This window comes from Oreochromis aureus, unplaced genomic scaffold (genome assembly GCF_013358895.1).
Source record: "Oreochromis aureus strain Israel breed Guangdong unplaced genomic scaffold, ZZ_aureus HiC_scaffold_93, whole genome shotgun sequence".
Taxonomy (NCBI): domain Eukaryota; kingdom Metazoa; phylum Chordata; class Actinopteri; order Cichliformes; family Cichlidae; genus Oreochromis; species Oreochromis aureus.
Window position 1 is genome coordinate 37,326 of NW_024108991.1, and position 25,686 is coordinate 63,011.

Here is a 25,686-nt window from a genome sequence, read left to right on the forward strand (position 1 = left end):
CAGTTATTTTGCGCCTTGGTTTTTCCACACGCTTCTTGCGACCCTGTTGACTATTTTGAATGAACGCTTGATTGTTCGATGATCATGCTTCAGAAGCTTTGCAATTTTAAGACTGCTGCATCCCTCTGCAAGATATCTCACTATTTTTGACTTTTCTGAGCCTGTCAAGTCCTTCTTTTGACCCATTTTGCCAAAGGAAAGGAAGTTGCCTAATAATTATGCACACCTGATATAGGGTGTTGATGTCATTAGACCACACCCCTTCTCATTACAGAGATGCACATCACCTAATATGCTTAATTGGTAGTAGGCTTTCGAGCCTATACAGCTTGGAGTAAGACAACATGCATGAAGAGGATGATGTGGACAAAATACTCATTTGCCTAATAATTCTGCACTCCCTGTAAACAGCAAGCTCCTTTTTTTGTGTAGCTGACAGCTGGTAACTGTGCAGGGGCGGATCTAGCAAAGCTTTTGCCAGGGGGCCAGGTAGGCCATTAACAGAGAAAGGTGGACACAAAGATATACTTTTCTTTCTTACTCTCATATAAAATATTTAGCTTTTATTAAATAGTTATCTGAATCTTACAACCAAAGTCTGTATAATAATACACAAGATTGGCTGTAGACCATTGTTCATAATTCAGAACACTGTGTAAAAATAAGTATCTGTCTTTTAGACCGCCGCCCCCTTTCCAGGTGGCGCAATCAGTAATGACACGGCTCTGCAGCTCAAAGGTCGTGGGTTCAATCCCACCTTGGTCCACGTTTTTTTTTTTTCACTACAAATTTATACACTATCACAGACCTGTAATTTATATTGCTAATTTATTACAATTCTGCAAAGTTTTATGATTTTAGCAGCTTTTCTAATATGGACCTCAGATTCTTGTTAACGCTGCATGGCAGAAATACATACAAGTACACAGCCTGATGAAGCAGACAGAGGCAGTACCTCTGACTGGTGAAATTGAGCAGAACCAGGTTGTTCTGCCTCTTTTCAGCAGAAAGTTTGCGTTTTCACCTCTTATCAGCACAAATGTCAGCCACTTCTGATGTTTTTATCAGAATTTTCAGCTTTTTCACCTTTTTTCAGTTATGTGAGAACCAGTTTGGCTCAATGAGTAGCTGAAAATTTTCAGCCTGTTCTGCTCTTTCAGAAGAATTTCAGCTTTTTCACCTCTTTTCACAACAATTCAGCTTCTTCAGCCCCCCCTGCATATTTTTTCTCTCATCATATCTCTTGGTGGGACAAGAACTGCTTTGGTTCAGTGAGATGAGCAACTTCTGTGATTGCTTCTTTCCGTCTTTTCAGCGCGATGTTCTTCTTCTTTCCATCTTTTCTGCAGAAATTCTGCTGAGTCACCTCTTTTCTGCAAATTTTTCAGCTTTTCACATCTCAGCACAAAACTCAGCAGCTTCTGCTCATTTAGCAAAATTGTCAGTTTCTCCATCTCTTGTGTTTGTCGGAACAAGTTTAGTTCAGTGAGATGAGTAGCTTCCTTGAGACCAGAAGGGCCAGGTTCAAATCCTGGTCATGGGATTTGAACATCTGTTTTCAGCACAAATCTCAACTTTTTAGCTGTTTTAAGCAGAAACCTGTTTTACGAGAGAAACTTTTTAACTCAATTTCAGCTTTTCACCCCTTTTCAGCAAAATTTTCAGTTTCCCAGCTTTTTCAGCTATTTTCAGCAAAAACATCTTTTCAGCAGAATTCTGAAAAGAGTTCTGCAGAACACTTTTCAGCAGAAATTCTGCTGATTGAACTGTTTTCAGCAGAATTTTCACCTCTTTTCAGCCCAAATTCTGCTTGTTCACCTCTTCTGCAAAATTTTCAGCCTTTTCACCTATTAGCACAAATCTCAGCTGTTTTCAGGAAAAACTCTTTTAAGCAGAAATTCTGCTGATTCATCTCTTTTCAGCGCAACTTTCTCCTTCTTAAACTCTTTTGAGCAGAAATTCTGCTGATTCATCTCTTTTCAGCGCAAGTTTTTGCTTCTTTACCTCTTTTCAGCAGAAATTCTGCTGATTCACCTCTTTTCTGCAAAATTTTCAGCCTTTTCTCCTCTTACCAGCACAATTCTCAGCAGCTTCTGCTCATTTCAGCAAAATTGTCAGTCTCTCCATCTCTTCTTTGTGAGAATGAGTCTGACTAATTGAGAGTGACTTTGGCTTAGTGAGATGAGTAGACGCCTTGAGACTAAGAGGGCCAGGTTTGAATCCTGCTCAAGGCAACAATTTTTTTTCACCACCATACAACTTTTTGCAACTTTTCATCTTTTTCAGCTTTTCAGCAGACAGCTTCAGCGTTAAGGCATCCACACAGCATTTTCGCAGGAAATGCAAATTTTTCTAGTTATTATTATTATGTGTGCCTATGCCAAGAGGCACACATATTACTATTCGTCGGATTTATTATTGTTATTATTATTATTATTATTATTATTATTATTATTATTATTATTATTATTATGTGTGCCTATGCCAAGAGGCACACATATTACTATTCGTCGGATTTATTATTATTATTGTGTGGATGCCCTAAAAGGGCTTCCACACTATTGAGATCCTGTTTCTCTTTCTTCTTTATTATTGTGTGGATGCCCTAAAGGGCTTCCACACAATTGTTTTCCTGTTTCTCTTTATTGTGTGGATGCCCTTAAAGGGCTTCCACACTATTGAGTTCCTGTTTCTCTTTATTCTTTATTGTGTGGATGCCCTAAAGGGCTTCCACACTATTGAGTTCCTGTTTCTCTTTATTCTTTATTATTATTATTCTTCTAGTTGCTTCCGTACACTTTTTGGCACTTAACTACTTCCTCAGTTTTCAGCCGATTTTCTCAGTTCAAACTCTATACTGTTCTGCTCTTTCTGCTCTTTCCGGCAATGACTTTTGGTGTTTATTACTCTTATACTTTTTAAAATATTACACTTTTTTCCTTTAATTTGTCCCATTGAAATGAATGGAAAACTTCCACAATTCTGCTAAAACTTGCTTGTTTTTGAAACTTAACTACTTTGTCATACTTTCACCTAGAAACTCCATTCAAACTTTAAAATGTTCTCAGATTATTGGGCTATTCCTGTCTGATTCAGCTTTTTCAGATCTTCTACCGTTTTAATCTTATACCTCTTTAAGTTTTCAGTTGCAAAATTGTGATTTTTCAGAAAATACATGCGTTGTTATGGTTGCTATGCAATTAACTCAGAGTGGACACTCATCCATTCTGAATTTTCTCTTCATGTTCCAACAACTTCTTGCTACTCGCCCAATTTCCACTCAACCCCCACAAATTATACATCAAAACGTAGGTATTTTTGCTGGCTTTCAAAAAATGTCACTATCATTGTTGTGGGAGTTATAGATTTTTGCAAATCTCCTCAGAGTAACACAAAGTCTGAAAATTGTCCATAGAAAGTCAATGGAGAGTTTGTTCAAAATCACCGCTGTATTTCTCTAATGAGAGGCAATTTTAAATCGTCATATCTCCTTAACGAAACAAAGTTGAGACATGAGGCTTGTGCCAATATATCTTCAGACACTCCTGATGCTGACAATCAAAAAGTTTTTATCACCTATTGCCGTTTGGCCATGAATTACACTTGTTTGAGAGTAGGAAATTCATGCCTCGCTCAGATCTCTTCAGATTTCAAACTCTGGAAATGAGGCACTTTTTTCTCTCGTCATATCTTTTGATGGATTTCCACAGAGACCTGAAAATTCCCATGACTGTTCACCAAAGCCTGCTGTTTTCTACGGTGAAAGAATGATTTTGATGCTCCATATAGATTTAGAGTTACAAAACATTGTTTGAGGGCAAGTCAAGGCAGTTTTGCTTCGCCTCTACTCAGTTACAGTGTATTACAAGTCATATATCTTCAATAATTTATATTTTATCTCTGAATTAAGAAGACCTGCAGATTCCCCATCTCTTCTGAACAAAACGGTGTCAGAACGACCATTCTAGCCCCTACGGTTAGGAAATTATGGCCATTTGTTCGAGGGGAATCCTGAATGTCAGAAATACACTGAAGAAAACTCATAGCTGTCTCTGTGTCTGTGTGTGTAAGTGCTGATTACAGCAGGTGCAGCTAATTTAACTGACCTAGATATACCAAGCCCAGACTCTTAACAGCCCCTGTACACTTTGCTCTATGTGTGTGTGTGTGTATATCAATATTTCTCCCATGTTAAAGTATTACTCCTCCATAATAGTATTTGTGCTAAATCAAAGTACTTCTACTACATCTTAGTACTTCTGCTCAATCATAGTATTTCTGCTAAATCATAGTATTTTTGAAAAATCATGGTATTTGTCCCAAATCATGGTTTGGGGCAGAACCATAATATTTATTTTATGTTATGAGATTACTACTAAGTGGAGGAATGTCTGTTATGTTATAGTTTATGTGCTGAATATAGTATATCTGCCAAATCATAGTATTTATCCCAAATCATAGTATTTATGCAAAATTACAGTATTTCTGCTAAAAAGCAGAAATAGTACCTTTAGCAGAAATTTCTTTGAAAAGATATTATTTATGTTAAAACAGTATTTCTGCTAAATCATAGTATTTCTGCCAAATCATAGTATTTGTACTTATTCATAGTACTTGTGCCAAATCATAGTATTTGTACCCAATCATAGTATTTCTGCAATATGATCGTATTTGTGCCAAATCATGGTATCTTTTGCCAAATCATGGTATTTGTGCCAAATCATGTTATTTGTGCCCAGTTAAAATTTCTGTTATATTATAGTGTTACTACTAAGTCGTAGAATTTCTGTTATGTTATAGTATATCTGCTGATTATAGTATATGTGCCAAATAATAGTATTTATAGCAAATAATAGTATTACTGCCCAAACATAGTATTTCTTGTAGTATTTGTAGTAGTAGTTGTTGTAGTATTTGTGCAAAAACATAGAATTGTATGTATATAATATAACATTGTATTTCTGTTATGTTATAGTATTACTACTAAGGCATAGTATTCCTACCAAATCATAGTATTACTGCAATTCCATAGTATTTGAGCTTAAATCGTAGTATTTGTGCAAAAACATACTATGTCTGCAAAATCACATTATATCTGCTATGTTATAGTATTACTACTAAGGCATAGTATTTCTACCAAATCATAGTATTCCTTCAAAATCATAGTATCACTGCAATTTCATAGTATTTGACCGAAATTGTATTATTTGTACTAAATCATGGTACTTGTACCAAATCATAGTATTTTTGGAAATCATATTATTTGAACCAAAACATTGTATTTGTACGAAGTCATAGTATTTCTTCTAAATCATAGTATTTCACCCAAATCTCAGTAGTTGTGCTAAAACCCAGTATTATTGCCAAATCGTAGTATTTGTACTGAAACATAGTATTTGTGCCAATAAGAGTATTTGTACTAAATCATAGTATTTGTGCCAAATCATAGTATTTCTGCCATATTGTGCTAGTTGTGCAAAAACATAGACTGTCTGCAAAATCATAGTATATCTGTTATGTTATAGTATTACTACTAAGTCACAGTATTTCTGCCAATTCGTAGTATTTGTACTAAATCATACTACTCGTGCCAAATCATAGTATTTAAATCAAAATATAGTATTTGTACCAAAGCATTGTATTTGTAATGAAGTACAGTATTTCTGCCAAATCATAGAATTACTGCAATTTCATAGTATTTTGAGGAATCCCTTTTGTTATAGTATTACTTCTAAGTCATAGTATTTCTGCTTTGTCATAGTATTTGTACTGAAACATAGTATTTCTGCCAAATCATAGTATTACTGCTATTTCATAGTATTTGAGTGAAATTACAGTGTTTCTGCAAAAACATTGTATTTCTGCAAAATCATAGTATTTCTCTCATCTTAAAGTACTCAATTATAGTATTTGTGCCAAAGTTTAGTATTTCTGCCAAACGATATTATCTCTGCTAAATCATAGTGTCTGCCAAATCATAGTATTTGTGCCAAATTATGGGATTTTGCCAAAACATGGTACTTGTGCCAAATTATAGTATTTGTGCCCAATTAATATTTCTGTTATGTTATAGTATTACTACTAAGTCATAGAATTTCTGTTATGTTCTGCCAAATCATAGTATTACGGCTATTTCAAAGTATTTGAGTGAAATTACAGTGTTTCTGCAAAAACATTTTATTTCTGCTAAATCATAGTATTTCTGTTATCTTAAAGTACTTGCACTCAATTATAGTATTTGTGCCAAAGTTTAGTATTTCTGCCAAATCATATTATCTCTGCTAAATCATCGTGTCTGCCAAATCATAATATTTGTGCCTAAGCACAGCATTTGTACCAAAACATAGTATTTCTGCCAAATCATAGTATTTGTCCTAAAGCATAGTATTTCAACAAAATCACAGTATTTCTGCTATGTTATAGTATTTGTGCTTGTAGAAAAACCTGTGTTAGTGTGAGCTACATTACCCAGCAGCCTCTGAGCAGTGAGGGAATTCATGGGACTTCTGAGCTAGATGGTCTTCCTTCGTTCCTGTGGTTACAATTGAGGAGAGAGCTGCTGGGAAGGGGAGCAAATAGCCCATCCTGTATTTGTTGGGGATGGTGTGTGTCACATAAACGTGAGTTAATGTTCCATGCTTAAGATGTTTACCCTGCTACTTGTGTGTATTGGTTTTAGTTACCTTTAGCGTATGTAAAAGTTAGCGATAGCTATGGCAGCACAGTTATTTGATTGTTTTGGGCTTGTTCCTGCTTTGTTTGTTCCCCTGCAAATTTATGTGAATTTGTACACTGTAATATCGCTGTATTACGTAGTGGCTAAGTAGGAGGCTGACTGTTACTAAGTGCATCAGTGTACATAGGTCATCTGTTGTGTTGGAGTGCCCTCTTGTGGCGCCTTTTGGGTAGTCCCTTAGTAAACACTGCAAAGAAGTGGTATCAGACTGGTTTGTAGTGGAGGAATTTGTTGCCAGTTTCTTTCATCTTTAATCCGTATTCATGTTGTAATGTAGTAACTTTTGTGGCATAAATACCACAATATGGCAGCAATACCATGTTTTGGCACAAACACTTTGATTTGGTATACTTTAGCTTCTTCACCCCTTTTCAGCAAAATTTTCATTTTTTTCACCCCTTTTCAACACAAATTCCAGCTTTTTTGGCGGTTTTCAGAAAAAAAACCTCTTTTCAGCAGAAACTCTGCTGATTCACCTCTTTTCTGCAAAATTTTCATCCTTTTGCCTCTTATCAGCACAGTTCCCAGCAGCTTCTGATAATTTCAGCACAAACTGTGCATTTCCAGGAGGTTCGAGGGGAATCCTGAATGTGAATGTAAGAAATACACTGCAGAAAACTTATACCTCTCTCTGTGTCTGTGTGTGTAAGGGCTGATTACAGCAGGTGCAGCTAATTTAACTGACCTAGATATACCAAGCCCAGACTCTTAACAGCCACTGTTCCCTTTAGGCTCTGTGTATGTGTATGTTTGTGTGTCTGTATCAATATTTCTCCCATGTTAAAGTATTACTCCTCCATAATAGTATTTGTGTTAAATCAAAGTACTTCTACTACATCTTAGTATTTCTGCTAAATCATAGTATTTTGGCCAAATCATGGTATTTGTGCCAAAGCATAGTATTTCCACAAAATAACAGTATTTCTGCTATGTTATATTATTACTGCTCATAGTATTTCTGCCAAATCTTGGTATTTGTTCCAAAGCATAGTATTTCTGCCAAATCACAATATAACTGCAAAATAAAGGTTTTTTTTTAGACAAATCATAGTGTTTGTGCTAAATCCTAGTAATTCTGCTCAATCATAGAATTTCTGCTATGCTGAAGTGCTTTTTGCTAGATTACAGAATTTCTGCTAAGTCAAAGTATTTCATGTAAGTCATAGTATTTATACCAAGTCCCAGTGTTTCTGCCAAATCATAAATCATAAATAATGTGGCGTGTTGGGGGAACAGCTAGTTCTCTCCCATCATGCCTTGGGACATGTGCTGCATTTGAGATGTTCTTGTTTCATTGTTTATGGTTACGTTACTTTTAACTGTTGTTTGAATGTTGTGTTTATACTACGGTACAAAGTCACTGACAGTTATTGTTTTATAGGAAGAATGCAGTACCATAAGTGAGTTCTGTTATGCTGTTATTGACCCTTGAAGCACATTGTGACACAAGCAAGTATGTTCAATAAAAAACTCCCCCTACCAGCTTGGGGTGGAAATACAGGTTCAATCTCTCCCTGTCAGCTTCTTTGCAAGATTCATCTGCAAGCCACAATAATTTTAATAAAGCAAAGTTAAGATGAGAGGCTTGTGCCAATTCATCTTCAGACACTGCTGACACTCGTGGTTGGAGCAGTTTTTACTGTCATCATACTGTTGAGCCATGAATTATGTTTGTTTTCAAACTCTTGAGCCAGAAATTACGTTTGTTTTCAAACTCTTTAAATGAAGCCGTTTCTTCTCTCGTCATATCTCCGCGACGGAGGTACAAAGAGCTATCGCAGTCAAAGTTCATGAAATTCTGCTGATTCACCCAGTAAAGGAATTGTGCTTCTATCCCACCTAGTTTTTGAGTTACACGACATTTTGTAACTCCAGAAAACGGCGCTTTACGCCTCTCACCGCGATCTAATTCTGACTGCTCATCTCCCTGTTTTCCAGGCACTGGCTCTCTTTGCCGGTGGCGCATTTGGTAATGACACGGGTCTGCAGCCCAAAGGTCGTGGGTTCAATTCCACCTTGGTCCACATGGTTTTTTTTTCACTACAAATTTATACACTATCACAGACCTGTAATTTATATTGCTAATTTATTACAATTCTGCAAAGTTTTATGATTTTAGCAGCTTTTCTAATATGGACCTCAGATTCTTTTTAACGCTCCATGGCAGAAACAAGTACACAGCCTGATGAAGCAGACTGAGGCAGTACCTCTGATTGGTGAATTTGAGCAGAACCAGGTTGTTCTTTCATTTCATTTCTTTATTTATTTCACACATGGTTCAACAGTGTTTCTTTTTTCTACATACAGAACCTTCTGCCTCTTTTCAGCAGAAATTCTGCTCATTCACCTCATCTCTTGTGTTGGAGTGCCCTCTTGTGGCGCCTTTTGGGTAGTGCCTTAGTAAATGTGAACACTGCAAAGAAGTGGTATCAGACTGGTTTGTAGTGGAGGAATTTGTTGCCAGTTTCTTTCATCTTTAATCCGTATTCATGTTGTAATGTAGTAGTACCACAATATGGCAGAAACACTATGTTTTGGCACAAATACTTTGATTTGGTATACTTTAGCTTCTTCACCCCTTTTCAGCAAAATTTTCATTTTTTTTTCACCCTTTTCAGCACAAATTCCAGCTTTTTGGCTGTATTCAGAAAAAGACAACTCTTTTGAGCAGAAACTCTGCTGATTCATCTCTTTTCAGCGCAAGTTTCTGCTTCTTTGCCTCTTTTCTGCAGAAATTCTGCTGATTTACCTCTTTTCTGCAAAATTTTCAGCCTTTTCACCTCTTATCAGCACAATTCTCAGCAGCTTCTGCTCATTTCAGCAGAATTGTCAGTCTGTCCACCTCTTCTCTGTGAGAATGTGTTTGGGTCAGTGAGATGAGTAGCTGCTTTGAGCCTGGTAGTATATCTGTTATGTTATAGTATTACTACTAAATCACAGTATTTCTGCCAATTCAAGGAGGCTGACTGTTACTAAGTGCATCAGTGTACATAGGTCATCTGTTGTGTTGGAGTGCCCTGTTGTGGCGCCTTTTGGGTAGTGCCTTAGTAAATGTGAACACTGCAAAGAAGTGGTATCAGACTGGTTTGTAGTGGAGGAATTTGTTGCCAGTTTCTTTCATCTTTAATCCGTATTCATGTTGTAATGTAGTAGTACCACAATATGGCAGAAACACTATGTTTTGGCACAAATACTTTGATTTGGTATACTTTAGCTTCTTCACCCCTTTTCAGAAAAATTTTCATTTTTTTCACCCCTTTTCAGCACAAATTCCAGCTTTTTTGGCTGTATTCAGAAAAAAGACAACTCTTTTGAGCAGAAACTCTGCTGATTCATCTCTTTTCAGCGCAAGTTTCTGCTTCTTTGCCTCTTTTCTGCAGAAATTCTGCTGATTTACCTCTTTTCTGCAAAATTTTCAGCCTTTTCACCTCTTATCAGCACAATTCTCAGCAGCTTCTGCTCATTTCAGCAGAATTGTCAGTCTGTCCACCTCTTCTCTGTGAGAATGTGTTTGGGTCAGTGAGATGAGTAGCTGCTTTGAGCCTGGTAGTATATCTGTTATGTTATAGTATTACTACTAAATCACAGTATTTCTGCCAATTCAAGGAGGCTGACTGTTACTAAGTGCATCAGTGTACATAGGTCATCTGTTGTGTTGGAGTGCCCTGTTGTGGCGCCTTTTGGGTAGTGCCTTAGTAAATGTGAACACTGCAAAGAAGTGGTATCAGACTGGTTTGTAGTGGAAGAATTTGTTGCCAGTTTCTTTCATCTTTAATCCGTATTCATGTTGTAATGTAGTAGTACCACAATATGGCAGAAACACTATGTTTTGGCACAAATACTTTGATTTAGTATACTTTAGCTTCTTCACCCCTTTTCAGAAAAATTTTCATTTTTTTCACCCCTTTTCAGCACAAATTCCAGCTTTTTTGGCTGTATTCAGAAAAAAGACAACTCTTTTGAGCAGAAACTCTGCTGATTCATCTCTTTTCAGCGCAAGTTTCTGCTTCTTTGCCTCTTTTCTGCAGAAATTCTGCTGATTTACCTCTTTTCTGCAAAATTTTCAGCCTTTTCACCTCTTCTCAGCACAATTCTCAGCAGCTTCTGCTCATTTTAGCAGAATTGTCGGTTTCTCCTCCTCCTTTTTGAGAGAATGAGTTTAGCTCAGTGAGATGAGTAGCTTCCTTGAGACCAGAAGGTCCAGGTTCGAATCCTGCTCAGGGCAACATGTTCTTTTCACCACCATACAACTTTTTGCATCTTTTCATCTTTTTCAGCAGACAGCTTCAGCGTTAAGGCATCCACACAGCATTTTCGCAGGAAATGCAAATTTTTCTAGTTATTATTATTCTTCTAGTTGCTTCCGTACACTTTTTGGCACTTAACTACTTCCTCAGTTTTCAGCCGATTTTCTCAGTTCAAACTCTATACTGTTCTGCTCTTTTTGCTCTTTCCGGCAATGACTTTTGGTGTTTATTACTCTTATACTTTTTAAAATATTACACTTTTTTCCTTTAATTTGTCCCATTGAAATGAATGGAAAACTTCCACAATTCTGCTAAAACTTGCTTGTTTTTGAAACTTAACTACTTTGTCATACTTTCACCTAGAAACTCCATTCAAACTTTAAAATGTTCTCAGATTATTGGGCTATTCCTGTCTGATTCAGCTTTTTCAGATCTTCTATCGTTTTAATCTTATACCTCTTTAAGTTTTCAGTTGCAAAATTGTGATTTTTCAGAAAATACATGCGTTGTTATGGTTGCTATGCAATTAACTCAGAGTGGACACTCATCCATTCTGAATTTTCTCTTCATGTTCCAACAACTTCTTGCTACTCGCCCAATTTCCACTCAACCCCCACAAATTATACATCAAAACGTAGGTATTTTTGCTGGCTTTCAAAAAATGTCACTATCATTGTTGTGGGATTTATAGATTTTTTGCAAATCTCCTCAGAGTAACACAAAGTCTGAAAATTGTCCATAGAAAGTCAATGGAGAGTTTGTTCAAAATCACCGCTGTATTTCTCTAATGAGAGGCATTTTTAAATCGTCATATCTCCTTAACGAAACAAAGTTGAGACATGAGGCTTGTGCAAATATATCTTCAGACACTCCTGATGCTCACAATTCAAAAAGTTTTTTATCACCTATTACCGTTTGGCCATGAATTACACTTGTTTGAGAGTAGGAAATTCATGCCTTGCTCAGATCTCTTCAGATTTAAAACTCTGGAAATGAGGCACTTTTTCTCTCATCATATCTTTTGATGGATTTCCACAGAGACCTGAAAATTCCATGACTGTTCACCACAGCCTGCTGTTTCTTACGGTGAAAGAATGATTTTGATGCTCCATATAGATTTAGAGTTACAAAACGTTGTTTGAGGGCAAGTCAAGGCAGTTTTGCTTTCGCCTCTACTCAGTTACAGTGTATTACAAGTCATATATCTTCAATAATTTATATTTTATCTCTGAATTAAGAAGACCTGCAGATTCCCCATCTCTTCTGAACAAAGCGGTGTCAGAACGACCATTCTAGCCCCCTACGGTTAGGAAATTATGGCCATTTGTTCGAGGGGAATCCTGAATGTCAGAAATACACTGAAGAAAACTCACACCTCTCTCTGTGTCTGTGTGTGTAAGGGCTGATTACAGCAGGTGCAGCCAATTTAGCTGACCTAGATATACCAAGCCCAGACTCTTAACAGCCCCTGCTCCCTTTAGGCTCTGTGTATGTGTGTGTGTGTATCAATATTTCTCCCATGTTAAAGTATTACTCCTCCATAATAGTATTTCTGCTAAATCAAAGTACTTCTACTACATCTTAGTACTTCTGCTCAATCATAGTATTTCTGCTAAATCATAGTATTTTTGCCAAGTCATGGTATTTGTGCCAAATCATGGTTTTTGTGTCAAATCATGACATTTCTGATATATTATAGTATTACTACTAGGTGGAAGTATTTCTGTTATGTTATAGTATATATGCTGAATATAGTATATCTGTCAAATCATAGTATTTATCCCAAATCATAGTATTTATGCCAAATTACAGCATTTCTGCCAAAAGGCAGAAATAGTACCTTTGAGCAGAAATTTCTGCCAAAAAATAGAATTTATGTTAAAACATAGTATTTCTGCTAAATCATAGTATTTGTACTGAAACATAGTATTTCTGCCCAATCATAGTATTTGTACCCAATCATAGTATTTCTGCCATATCATAGTATTTGTGCCAAATTATGGGATTTTGCCAAAACATGGTACTTGTGCCAAATTATAGTATTTGTGCCCAATTAATATTTCTGTTATGTTATAGTATTACTACTATGTCGTAGAATTTCTGTTATGTTATAGTATATCTGCTGAATAAGGTATATGTGCCAAAACATAGTATTTATACCAAATCATAGTATTTGTGCTAAAACATAGTATTTCTGCCATATTGTGGTATTTGTGCAAAAACATAGACTGTCTGCAACATAACAGTATATCTGTTATGTTATAGTATTACTACTAAGTCACAGTATTTCTGCCAATTCGTAGTATTTGTACTAAATCATACTACTCGTGCCAAATCATAGTATTTGTTGCAAATCATAGTATTCATACCAAAATATAGTATTTGTACCAAAGCATTGTATTTGTATGAAAGTACCGTATTTCTGCCAAACCATAGAATTACTGCAATTTCATAGTATTTTGAGGAATCCCTTTTGTGATAGTATTACTTCTAAGTCATAGTATTTCTGCTTTGTCATAGTATTTGTACTAAAACGTAGCATTTCTGCCAAATCATAGTAGTATTACTGCTATCTCATAGTATTTGAGTGAAATTACAGTGTTTCTGCAAAAACATTGTATTTCTGCTAAATCATAGTATTTCTGTTATCTTAGAGTACTTGTACTCAATTATAGTATTTGTGCCAAAGTTTAGTATTTCTGCCAAATCATATTTATGTGAATTTGTACACTGTAATATCGCTGTATTACGAGTGGCTAAGTAGGAGGCTGACTGTTACTAAGTGCATCAGTGTACATAGGTCATCTCTTGTGTTGGAGTGCCCTCTTGTGACACCTTTTGGGTAGTGCCTTAGTAAATGTGAACACTGCAAAGAAGTGGTATCAGACTGGTTTGTAGTGGAGGAATTTGTTGCCAGTTTCTTTCATCTTTAATCCGTATTCATGTTGTAATGTAGTAACTTTTGTGGCACAAATACCACAATATGGCAGAAACACTATGTTTTGGCACAAATACTTTGATTTGGTATACTTTACCTTCTTCACCCCTTTTCAGCAAATTTTTTTTTTTTCACCCCTTTTCAGCACAAATTCCATTTTTGGGGCTGTTTTCAGAAAAAAAAACTCTTTTCAGCAGAAACTCTGCTGATTCATCTCTTTCAGCGCACGTTTCTGCTCCTTTGCCTCTTTTCTGCAGAAATTCTTCTGATTCACCTCTTTTCTGCAAAATTTTCAGCCTTTTCACCTCTTATCAGCACAATTCTCAGCAGCTTCTGCTCATTTCAGCAGAATTGTCAGTCTGTCCACCTCTTCTCTGTGAGAATGTGTTTGGGTCAGTGAGATGAGTATCTGCTTTGAGCCTGGTAGGGCCAGGTTCGAATCCTGCTCAGGGCAACATTTTGTTTTCACCACCATACAACTTTTGCAGTACCTCTGATTGGTGAATTTGAGCAGAACCAGGTTGTTCTTTCATTTCGTTTCTTTATTTATTTCACACATGGTTCAACAGTGTTTCTTTTTCTACATACAGAACCTTCTGCCTCTTTTCAGCAGAAATTCTGCTCATTCACCTCATCTCTTGTGTTGGAGTGCCCTCTTGTGGCGCCTTTTGGGTAGTGCCTTAGTAAACGTGAACACTGCAAAGAAGTGGTATCAGACTGGTTTGTAGTGGAGGAATTTGTTGCCAGTTTCTTTCATCTTTAATCCGTATTCATGTTGTAATGTAGTACTACCACAATATGGCAGAAACACTATGTTTTGGCACAAATACTTTGATTTAGTATACTTTAGCTTCTTCATCTTCTTCACCCCTTTTCAGCAAAATTTTCATTTTTTTCACCCCTTTTCAGCACAAATTCCAGCTTTTTTGGCTGTATTCAGAAAAAAGACAACTCTTTTGAGCAGAAACTCTGCTGATTCATCTCTTTTCAGCGCAAGTTTCTGCTTTTTGCCTCTTTTCTGCAGAAATTCTGCTGATTCACCTCTTTTCTGCAAAATTTTCAGCCTTTTCACCTCTTATCAGCACAATTGTCAGCAGCTTCTGCTCATTTCAGCAGAATTGTCCGTCTCTCCACCTCTTCTTTGTAAGAATGACTTTGGCTCAGGGAAATGAATAGCCGCCTTTGAGCAGAAATTCTGCTGATTCATCTCTTTTCAGCGCAACTTATTGCTTCTTTACCTCTTTTCTGCAGAAATTCTGCTGATTCACCTCTTTTCTGCAAAATTTTCAGCCTTTTCACTTCTTCTCAGCACAATTCTCAGCAGCTTCTGCTCATTTCAGCAAAATTGTCAGTCTCTCCACCTATTATTTGTCAGAATGACTTTGGCTCAGTGAAGTGAATAGCCGCTTTGAGACCAGGAGGGCCAGGTTCGAATCCTGCTCAGGGCGGCATTTTTTTTTTTTTTTTCACCACCATACAACTTTTTGCAACTTTTCATCTTTTTCAGCTTTTCAGCAGACAGCTTCAGCGTTAAGGCATCCACACAGCATTTTCGCAGGAAATGCAAATTTTTCTAGTTCTTTATTGTGTGGATGCCCTAAAAGGGCTTCCACACTATTGAGTTCCTGTTTCTCTTTATTGTGTGGATGCTTTAAGGCATCCACACTATTGTTTTCCTGTTTCTCTTTCTTCTTTATTATTATTCCAGTTGCCACTTTTGTACGCGTTTTTTGGCACTTAACTACTTCCACAATTTTCAGCCGATTTTCACCGTTCAAATTTTAAACTATTCTGCTATTTCTGCTAATTCCGGCTATGACTTTTGCTATTTTCTGCTCTTATACTTTTTAAAATATTAAGCTTTTTTCCTTTAATTTGTCCCATTGAAATGAATGGGAAACTTCCACAATTCTGCTAAAACTTGCTTGTTTTTGAAACTTAACTACTTTTTCCTACTTTCACGTAGAACAACCATTCAAACTTTAAAATGTTCACAAATTATTGGGCTATTCATGGATGATTCAGCTTTTTCATATCTGTTACCATTTTCATCTTATCCCTCTTAAAGTTTTGAGTTGCAAAATTGTGATTTTTCAGAAAATACATGTGTTGTTATGGTTGCTATGCACTTGGCTTCCAGTGTGCCACTGTAGGTTTCGCAGTCTTCTCTTCATGTCCGAACAACTTCTTGCTACTTGCTCAATTTTCACTCAACTTCCACAAATTATACATCAAAACGTAGGTATTTTTGCTGGCTTTCAGAAAATGTCACCATCATTGTTGTGAGATTCATAGAATTTTGGCAAATCTCCTCAGACCAACACAAAGTCGGAAAACTCTCCACAGAAAGTCAATGGAGAGTTTGTTCAAAATCATCGCTTGATTTCTGTAATGAGAGGTATATTCGAATCGTCATATCTCCTTAACGAAGCGAAGTTAAAACATGAGGCTTGTCCCCGTATATCTTCAGACACCCTGACGCTCACAATTCAAGAATTTTTTCTCACCTATTACCGTTCTGAAATGAGTTAGACTTGTTTGAGGGTAGGAAATTCGTCCTTCGCTCAGATTTCTTCAGATTTCAACCTCTGAAAATGAACCACTTTTTTTCTCTCGTCATATCTTTTGATAGATTTCCACACAGACCTGAAAATTTCCATGACTGTTCACCAAAGCTTGCTGTCTCTTACGGTGAAAGAATGATATCGATACTCCAAATAGATTTAGAGTTAGAAAGTGTTGTTTGAGGGCAAGTCAAGGCGGTTTTGCTTCGCCTCTACTCAGTTATGGTGCATTAGAAGTCAAATATCTTCGATAATTCATATTTTAATGATAAATTGTCATCACTTTACGATTCCCCATCTCTTCTGAACAAAACGGTGTAAGAATGACCGTTCTAGCCCCTACGGTTAGGAAATTATGGCCATTTGTTTGAGGGGAATCCTCACTATGAGAAATAAACTGCAAAATCCTTTCTGTCTCTGTGCTGCGTGTGTAAAAGCCTGCACTTGGTGCACCAGTTTTGGCGGGAAAAAGTACACAGCCTCTCTGATTGGTGGATTCAAATTCAGCAGCTCCAGGCTGCTTGACTGACCTAGGGACATACAGGAAACACAGTATGCACAGCCACTGTTTGTTCACTGCTGCTGCTGCTGCTGTGTGTGTGTGTGTGTGTGTGTGTGTGTGTGTGTGTGTGTGTGTGTGTGTGTGTGTGAGAGACCCTTTTTATGGCAGCATGTCATTGTAGGATTCAAGTTGATTATATTTAGACTGGTTGACTCGATTACATCCTGTGTGTGTCTCTCTCTGTGCATTTGTGTTTCCATTTGTGTCCATAATTGTAATTGTGTGTATCTGCTGGCTGTTATTTCTTTCTTTTCTTTTCTACCAAATCATAGTGTTCCTGCTAAATCATAGTATTTCTGCTACTTTTTGGTATTTGTGATACATACAGTATTTCTGCTAAAACATAGAATTTCTGCTATTTTATAGGATTTGTGCTAAATGTAGTATTTCTGCTAAATACTATTATTTCTTCCAAATCATATTATTTCTGCTAAATTATTATGTTTCTCTTAAGTCACAATTTTTTTTGCTAAGATGTGATGCTACTGCTCCATGTCTGAAATACATTACAGAAAGCCCATGTCTCTGTCGGTGTGAGCAAGGGATGCAGCTGCACTGACAGGGACAACTACATAGCCTGATGAAGCAGACAGAAGTGACAGCTCTGATTGGTGGATTCAAATTGAGCAGATCCAGGCTTTTTGACTCTCATAGATACAGCTGAAAATATAAAGCTGAAAAAAAAAACTGAAAAAGCCAATGTCAGTGTTTGAAGTTTTTTAACTTCTAATAACTTTACAGAAGTGTGTGTGTGTGTGTGTGTGTGTGTGTGTGTGTGTGTGTGTGCTTGTGTGACTCAATTTTTATTCGTTGGTGACCAGCATCCATTAGTGTATTCAACTTGACCAGATGATTGACTGGCATAGAAACACACAGGACACGTTTGTTTGTCCCTGTGTGCCCTTGTGTGTGTATGTTTGTATGTATGTCTGTGTTTATCCTTGCATCCATGTTTTTGCACATTGTTTTCTGAATATGGGTTATTTATCACTGTGTGTGTTTGTCCCTATTTGTAAACATTGCTAGGCATCTCATTTTTGCCTTAGCTTTGTGTATCTGCTGGCAGTTCCTCTGTAACATTTCTAATGTTTCTGCCAATTTTCACAGTTGAACAACAACTAATTTTTGAGGAAACTTCAGCTTTTTGAAGCTGGCTGTTTTGCATTTCAATATTTCCGCTAAAGTATTACTTTTCTGCTAAATTATTACTTTTCTGCTAAATTATACTATTTCAGCTCCTATGTTGCATTTCTACTATGTGTTACTATTATACTACTGTATATTAAGTTATACTCTTACACCATTTCTTCCTGGTTTTTAGGTTTGCGCTACATATTAACATTTCTGCTGTATTACAACACTTCTGCAATGTTGTTCTACTTCTTCCAAGTTACTATGTTTCTGCTGAGTTACAATATTTCTGTAACTAAAATAAATTTTAGCAGGCCTCAACCCGCCATGCATGTTAACCATGTAAAATAAATATTTATGTAGATATTTTGCAAATATTTATTATTCATTTTTAGGAGCATAGTGCTTTTTTCCAAATTCAGGTGAAGGCCCTTTATGCGCTGAAAGCCCAAAGGTGATATAAGGATCAGTTTTTGTTTGATACATGGACAATTCAAGTTCAGCTTTTCAATTCATTTAAGAGAGACCTTCAACTGGATGTTTTTACTTTTTGTTATTTTTAAGAGTTCAAAATGTGTCCATTACATAAATAAATTTTCATTTACTTTGTAGCATTTCATGGATTTCATAAGCAACACAGTATAGTTGTTTATACAGAGCATAAAGGTAAAAAACAATGTGTGCAGTGTTATCTTCATTTCAGATGTCAAAAAGTATTTGTGGCTCCCAGTGTTTTTTTTTTCGTGCAAACCGGGTCCAAATGGCTCTTTGGTTCTTAAATGTTGCTGACCCCTGGTTTAGATGGTTGTCTTTAAAACCTTCACTGAAGAGTCTTGTTGGAGAAAGCCACACCTTTACCTCACTGCAGCAGGGGTGAACAAGTGGGTGCAAGTCTATTTAGGTTAGAATCCATATGATTATAACCAATATGTATTAGAATAAAATAAATAAATGTGCAATGAACATGTCAGGAGTCACTGTTGAAAAGCCTCATGGCAGTGGGGTTAAAGGACCTCCTGAACCTCTGACTCCTGCAGTGCAGTGAGGTGAGCCTCTGCAGCTCCTACTGTCCTGTGAGGATGCTTAGGTGAACACCAACACCAGCCCCTTGGTTTTGTTGTTCAGAGAAGACTGTTCTTATTACTCCAGCCAGTTAAATAAATATATCATAATACACTACATTTTAACATAATGACCTTATATTTATTTATGACTTTTAACCATAATTTCAAATTAAAATAATCATGTTTGAAATATTTAATCAACTTATAGAATTAAATCTCTGCTAGTTGTTTTCTGTTCCAAAATATCTAGTTTAATACTATTTAAATTTACATATATTTTGTAAATTACACAAAATTGGCATGGCGGAGTTTCCCACTACCCGTGAATGCCTCTTATTTTACGTCTCTGGCTGACTCCTGGATCTCCGCCCACTCTCTGCTCGATCCCTGCCGGTAAGCACTGCTTCTCTGTCTCTCTTTTCTGAAATAAAATGTCTATAAGCTGTTTGAGTGATTTACCAAGTTGTTGTTAGTGACTTATAAAGCCAGTCGAAGTATAAGTCATATTAAAGTGACACAATGGCTGCTTTGTTAGTGAAACGTTGTAATTTTAGTATTTAAAAGGAGTGTTCTGTAAGCTAGCCCTAACAACCAAGTGCTAACGCCTAGCCTAGCTCCTATAGGCCCAGTGCGAAATGTATTTGGTTCATTTGATTGTTTAATACAGTTATTGTGTTGTATTTGGTTCATTCGGTGTGTTAGTGTTTCTGAGTCTCTTAGGGAAGCTGAAGTTAGTTCTCCTCTTCACAAATCAGTCAGTTAAAACGGCCTCATTCTTTAGGTTGTAAGGTAATAAGCCGCCATCTTAGAACCACTGATAAGCTGCTGAAGCAGCAGGGTCGGCAACTTCAAAGGAGCCATTTTACCACCTCTGACAGAAGGCCGGGAGAAAAGAGTCACGTGCCTGTGCGGGTGTGTCTGTGTTGTGGGTTAATTAACAGAAGGGAGAGAGAGTGAGGATAAAACACATAATATAAGAATAATAACATTTCTTAACAAGAAGAAGTTTTTTTAATTAATCAATTTTAGTTTTTAGTTAAATTTTAAGAACTGTTTAACAAACACTAGTTTGTGCAGACTGGTTTGTTTTTAAGTAAAACCTACACCTGCAGCTCTGTTTAATTTTTCACAAAGTGAGAAGTTAATAAAATATAAAAAAAGGCCACCTTCAAATAAATAAAATGCTGCAGTGCGCCATTAATATTATTAATATGATATGTACATATTTAAAACAACAGCATATTAAATGATACTAAATGATACTCTGTGCAGGTGATAATATTTTTAGGAAGCAGAATTTGAATGCAGACCAACTCAAATGTTGAAGCCTACAAATATATCATCCAAGCTTTCATTTATGATTGCTCATGCTTTGAAATTGTGATGTCAGAATTTGATAAAGTGTGCAGTGCTAGGTGTAGCAAATCATTGCTTATTAAATCTGTGTTATCTAATAGCACCAAACTAATAGAGCTATCACATAACTGAGAAACTTGTGTGGCTTATTACAAATGGATGAAACCACATTTTACCTTAATGAAGACAGTAATCTTTAATAAGGTGTAGAAAAAAACAGGTGAGTTGTTTGTTGCTGTGGTACACAAAGAAGTGTACTGAGTCTTTTGGACTACACAGAGTGATGTAGTATTGACTGTGATGCTGATCTGAGTTGTCTCATTCTGTATTTTTGTGCTTTGTCTTTTGTTACACAGAGTGAAAGAGATCTTTGGTTTTGCCTTTGCTGGTAAGTAAACAGTGATTGTAACTGAAGCAGTATAAACCTGGCATTGCATAGCACGTTTGACGACTTGCATACAGTAGTTTGACTTTTTGTGATATGTTTCCATTTACTGATTGGCAAAAACACAGGATTTGTGACCTGTAGCAGCAAAGCCCCACACAGGACCCCTCTGACTCTCCCTGAAAATGTCCCTGAAGTTTAATAGCCCATTTATGTATGATTTAAATTTCTTATGGCTTATTGAATCTAAACATAACTGAAATGTCAGATGTCTTTATCCAGTTGTTCATTTTCTCCTTATGTTTGTGGATTTAAGTAGCAGACAAAACAATTAAAGTGTTTTAGGGGAGTCAGTATAAGTGGTTGCTCAAACACTTAAGTGCTGCACAGGTATTGATTTATATTGTCTCTCAAATTCTGCTGATGTCAGAAAGTCAGAACACTGTAGAAGTATTTTGCCTGACTCTGTATAAGTAATAGCTTTAACAGTTAAGCAATAATGAAAACTAAGAGAACCAGAGGTGTGAGTGGACATTGTTAGGTATATTACAGCCAGTGTGTCTAATTGGTTTATTACTTATTTAGTGAATATAATGTGTTTTAAAATTAAATAGAAAAGTTGCCAAAAGGTACACTGCAAAATTCATAAATATTCCTAGTAACGTGTACAATGAAATGACTTTTTAGTGTAATATTTTAAGACATTTAATTTTAATTACAAAACATGGTGCACCACTGCTATTGTAACATGTTAATATTTAAATGTATTTTAAGATTTACATATTCATGTCAGACATGATGAGGTTTTCTGTTGCTTCTGATTTATATAATTACTTTGTATCTCACATTTTTAAAAGTTTTGGTTTTTCACACTTTATTAGCACTGACCTGTTGTAGAAAATGTTGGAGCCACAAGGCTTCTGTGTAGGAAATATTTGGTATATCCTGCACTTGTGCCAATTGGTGGCTATTCTTTGCATTTCTGTAGTAATGAATGCTTTTATTACACATGCCATGTGAGACGCTGCAGTTCATTTATCTCCTCTTTACACTACAGTAAGCTCATAAAGCCTTAAAGTAATTAAGGATTTTACTAGTTAATTTGTGTCACAGTAAATTGGATTGTGTGTGAAGAGGCTCAACAGTCTGAATCATCAAACAGTGATCTGATGAATTGTTTCCTTTCTCTAGACTGCTGATCTGATCGTCTCAAGTCTGGTAAGTAAAGGTTTGTCTGATGTGCAGTGCTGGGAAATGTTTCTCATTATAGGAGATTCAGTTTAGTGCTGTGAGTCAGCACAGCTCTTGGCAATTATCAAATAATAGAAAAGTCCATGAAAACATTTCCAGACTTACAAATCTCTCTTATCATCATACTACATGTATAATTAGGCCCTAATATCGGCCATGCTAAGTTTATTGTAGATTTAGCGGGGTGTGTATTAAACATGCCCCATATTTGACTGAAATATGTAGAAACTGCTGTATAGGAGTCATCTGTCTCCAAATTTTTCATTTTGCCAAAAGTCATACTGAGTAAATTATTTTTTACTTTTGTGTTAACGGCTCCCCAGACATTATGATATACTGTTGTACCAGGAAGTACACACAGAAACGGAATTTGAGACCTTTGGGCATTTAGGAACATGTGATGTGTCATAAGTTTGAGTTGAGTGCATTGTTGTATTTTTACTCAGTTGTATATAGCATTGGTATTCCATTTTTATCTTATTTTATATTTTATTCTATTTTATTCTACTATATATAGTATTTTATTTTTATTCTATTCTGTACAGTTGTGTACTGTATTTATTCTTATTTTATTTTATTCTAATTTTTCCTTCATAACTTTTGCACTGTCCACTTCCTGCTGTGACAAAACAAATTTCCCACGTGTGGGACTAATAAAGGTTATCTTGTCTTATCTTATCTTATTTTATGTGAAGTGTTTAAAGCAGGTGGTCTGAAACTGTCTGCTCTAACTTCCTTGTGTGGGTTTAGCTTGACCATATAATGTTTATATGTTTATATGGTCAAGTAAGTTACTGTAGCACCACATCTTGGTTTACAGACTCTGTTTGTTTTTATTGTGTTAATAGAATGCAAAATGTCCTCAGAAATGTTCCACCACCATATGTTAAACATTTTCATTCAGTTGAATCTAATAATGTACTGTACAACTCTTCAGTGTGTAATGATATATATGTTCTGTATTTTACGGACTGTAAGGCACACTAAATTCTAAGGCACATTAAGCCAAACAAAACAGATAAGTCAAACTTTATTCAACTCATTTACAGTAACTCTCAACATTGTTCAGTTGTAACATACAGAATACACTCACTTTTCAGGATTTGTGGATTGATGAATGTGGATTGATCAGTTTGAAATCTGCTTCATAAGCATGGCTCTCAACAGGTGCCAGGCCCTTATACACACACACACACCATATTATGTTGAAGCATAGTACTAATTACTCTACGAGGGTGGTGACTATGGTAGCCATGCTCGACAATACATCAAGTGATGCTGCTTTGTTGCTTACCAAAGTCATAATAAAACATTTGACAGATTTTTGAGTGCCGTGTACCACATAGAATTGGTTTGAAGTCAGTAAGCACAACCATACATAATGTGCACTATCTATTTTTAAGAAAATTAAAGGCTTTTAAATGTGCCTTATAGTCTGAAAAATACAGTAAAGCCTGGTTTATTGGAAGTGTGTCTAATTCCACTTTATTTCTGTCTTACAGGTGACCTGCTGCAGAAAACCCTCTCCCTCTATCATTAACAAGCAATTCAGTCTGTCCTATCACTCTCCTCTCCCTGCTCCATCTTTTTGACAAGCCATTCTATCTTCTATCATTTCTCCGCCATGAGCTCTATCTAAGTTGACAAGCTTGAACCTGAGTTGAAACGCAATCCTGTGACTTGAAATCAAGTTTTACCAGAATCTAAGTTTTGGAATTGAAGTTACCAGAACTTCGTCAATCTGTTTTCAGAATTCTGAGAGATCTCCGCTCTCACTGCTCCATCTTTCCTGTCGTTAAACTCTCTCACATCCAGTCATTTTGCTGAAAATCACAAGTAGAAAGTTGAAATTACAGTAGTAGAATTACACTACAGTAGAACTCACAGTAGAAACTACTTACACAGTCCTACATTTGTCATTTTAATTTTTACATTACACTTTGGAATAAACACTGATAGTTTGGCTTACGAGTGCTGTTACTTTGATAAATTATATAAAATACACACCTTTTTCAAGGTTTATTTGTAATAAGATAATCTGGTTATTTTGTAATACATACATTCAGACTTATATTCACATAAATAATAAATTGGATTCAAATATATTTTTCAAGTCTGTTTCATTGGCTATAACATTTGACTACAAGTTTATACTATTATTATTTAAGGACAAACCCTTTTTGTCACTCAGTGTAAGTGTTCAGTTACAGTTGTCATCTAGAGGCTGCCCTGAGAACCCAGACTTCCTGTTTCCTGACTGCTGCAGAACATCCAGCTGAAGAATCCCCATCACTTGTCATCAGATCACCACACCATCACAGCTCCTTATATTTGCTTTAAATTTTAAATATCTGAAAGATTTACACAAAGTCTACTTAAAAGCTAAGAGTTTTATTATAGCCTGTTGATTGTTGAGATTTATTCTGCATATTACTTTACAGGAGTATAGACGAATTTGTTATCCCGTCTGGTTAAAAAAAAAAGAAGAAGTAATAATATACAGTTTTTGAAAAAGCTACAATAAAACAGACCAAAGTGTTTTCAAAGAACTTTAAATAACTTTTATATTGAGTTTGTATTTAAGTCAGCCTTTTACATCAATTCTGAAAAATCTCTGATTTAATAGTCATTAAAGTCATTAGTTTTTCAGTGTTTACAGGTTGAGTTTTGTTTACATATAAGGTCTAGTTTTACTTCAACAAAATGCCAAGAAAAGGTCAAAGGTCGCAGTCCCAGAAGCTTAGATGGCAAAAGCAGAAAGAACAAGTAACTGTTTCTCAGAGCGGTGAGCAGGTAAAAGTGTCTGTTGCAAATATTCCCTGTCCAGAAGCGCAGAGCAGTGCTCAGACAGCAGCAGTGTCTTATGCAGATGTGGTAAAGAGAGGTGTTCGCTCAGCATGTGTGCCAGATGCTAAAGTACAGCAGGTAATTCAGACTGAACCCCAGGTAACACTGCAAGCACAGCATGATGGAGAAGCTCCAGGACCGTCTCATGTACAGGTTACAAGCAGTGAAAGTCGTCCACGAGTGAGTAGCATCTGTGCATCCCGAAGCCAGGCTTCTGCTAAGTATGGAAAGTACCGGAATCAGCAATGCATGGCGAACAGTTTGGTTTTCCTGTCATTCTTACACGAGGATGAATTCATTACCAGAGCAGATCTAAACCGTGTGTTGGACAAAGGCCATGCCGTGCATTCAGATGCCAGAAAGAGGTTTGTGAACAGCGTGTTTCTAGCCTGCGATGAGCTTCCTACAGTGGTCACCAGCCGCAGACACGAGTATCAAGTGGATATGTCTCAGTTTGCTCATTATGGCACATTTGATGGTACAGCTCACCTTCCGAGCCTTGAACAGGGACTACAGTGTTTGGCTTCAGCGGTTCGCTATGCTTTGCTAGTCATGGGAGGAAATGTCATCGCAGTTTGCAGGCTGACTTCTAGTGAATACGCATA

The 25,686-nt window shown here is 36.4% G+C and overlaps 1 protein-coding gene and 1 long non-coding RNA gene across 3 annotated transcripts in view; both read left to right on the forward strand.

Annotated features, from left to right (window-relative positions):
* mep1a.2 (meprin A, alpha (PABA peptide hydrolase), tandem duplicate 2) overlaps positions 1-25,686 on the forward strand; it is a 92,855-nt gene that overhangs the window by 26,322 nt on the left and 40,847 nt on the right. The gene's annotated exons all lie outside the window — the stretch shown is intronic.
* On the forward strand, positions 20,735-25,186 carry LOC120437338. 2 transcript variants are annotated; one of them, XR_005611036.1, is made up of 3 exons: positions 20,735-20,986; positions 22,175-22,201; positions 24,426-25,186. It is a non-coding gene; the product is annotated as an uncharacterized LOC120437338 (long non-coding RNA). The 2 variants fall into 2 exon arrangements; XR_005611035.1 differs by lacking the exon at positions 24,426-25,186 and adding an exon at positions 23,737-23,753.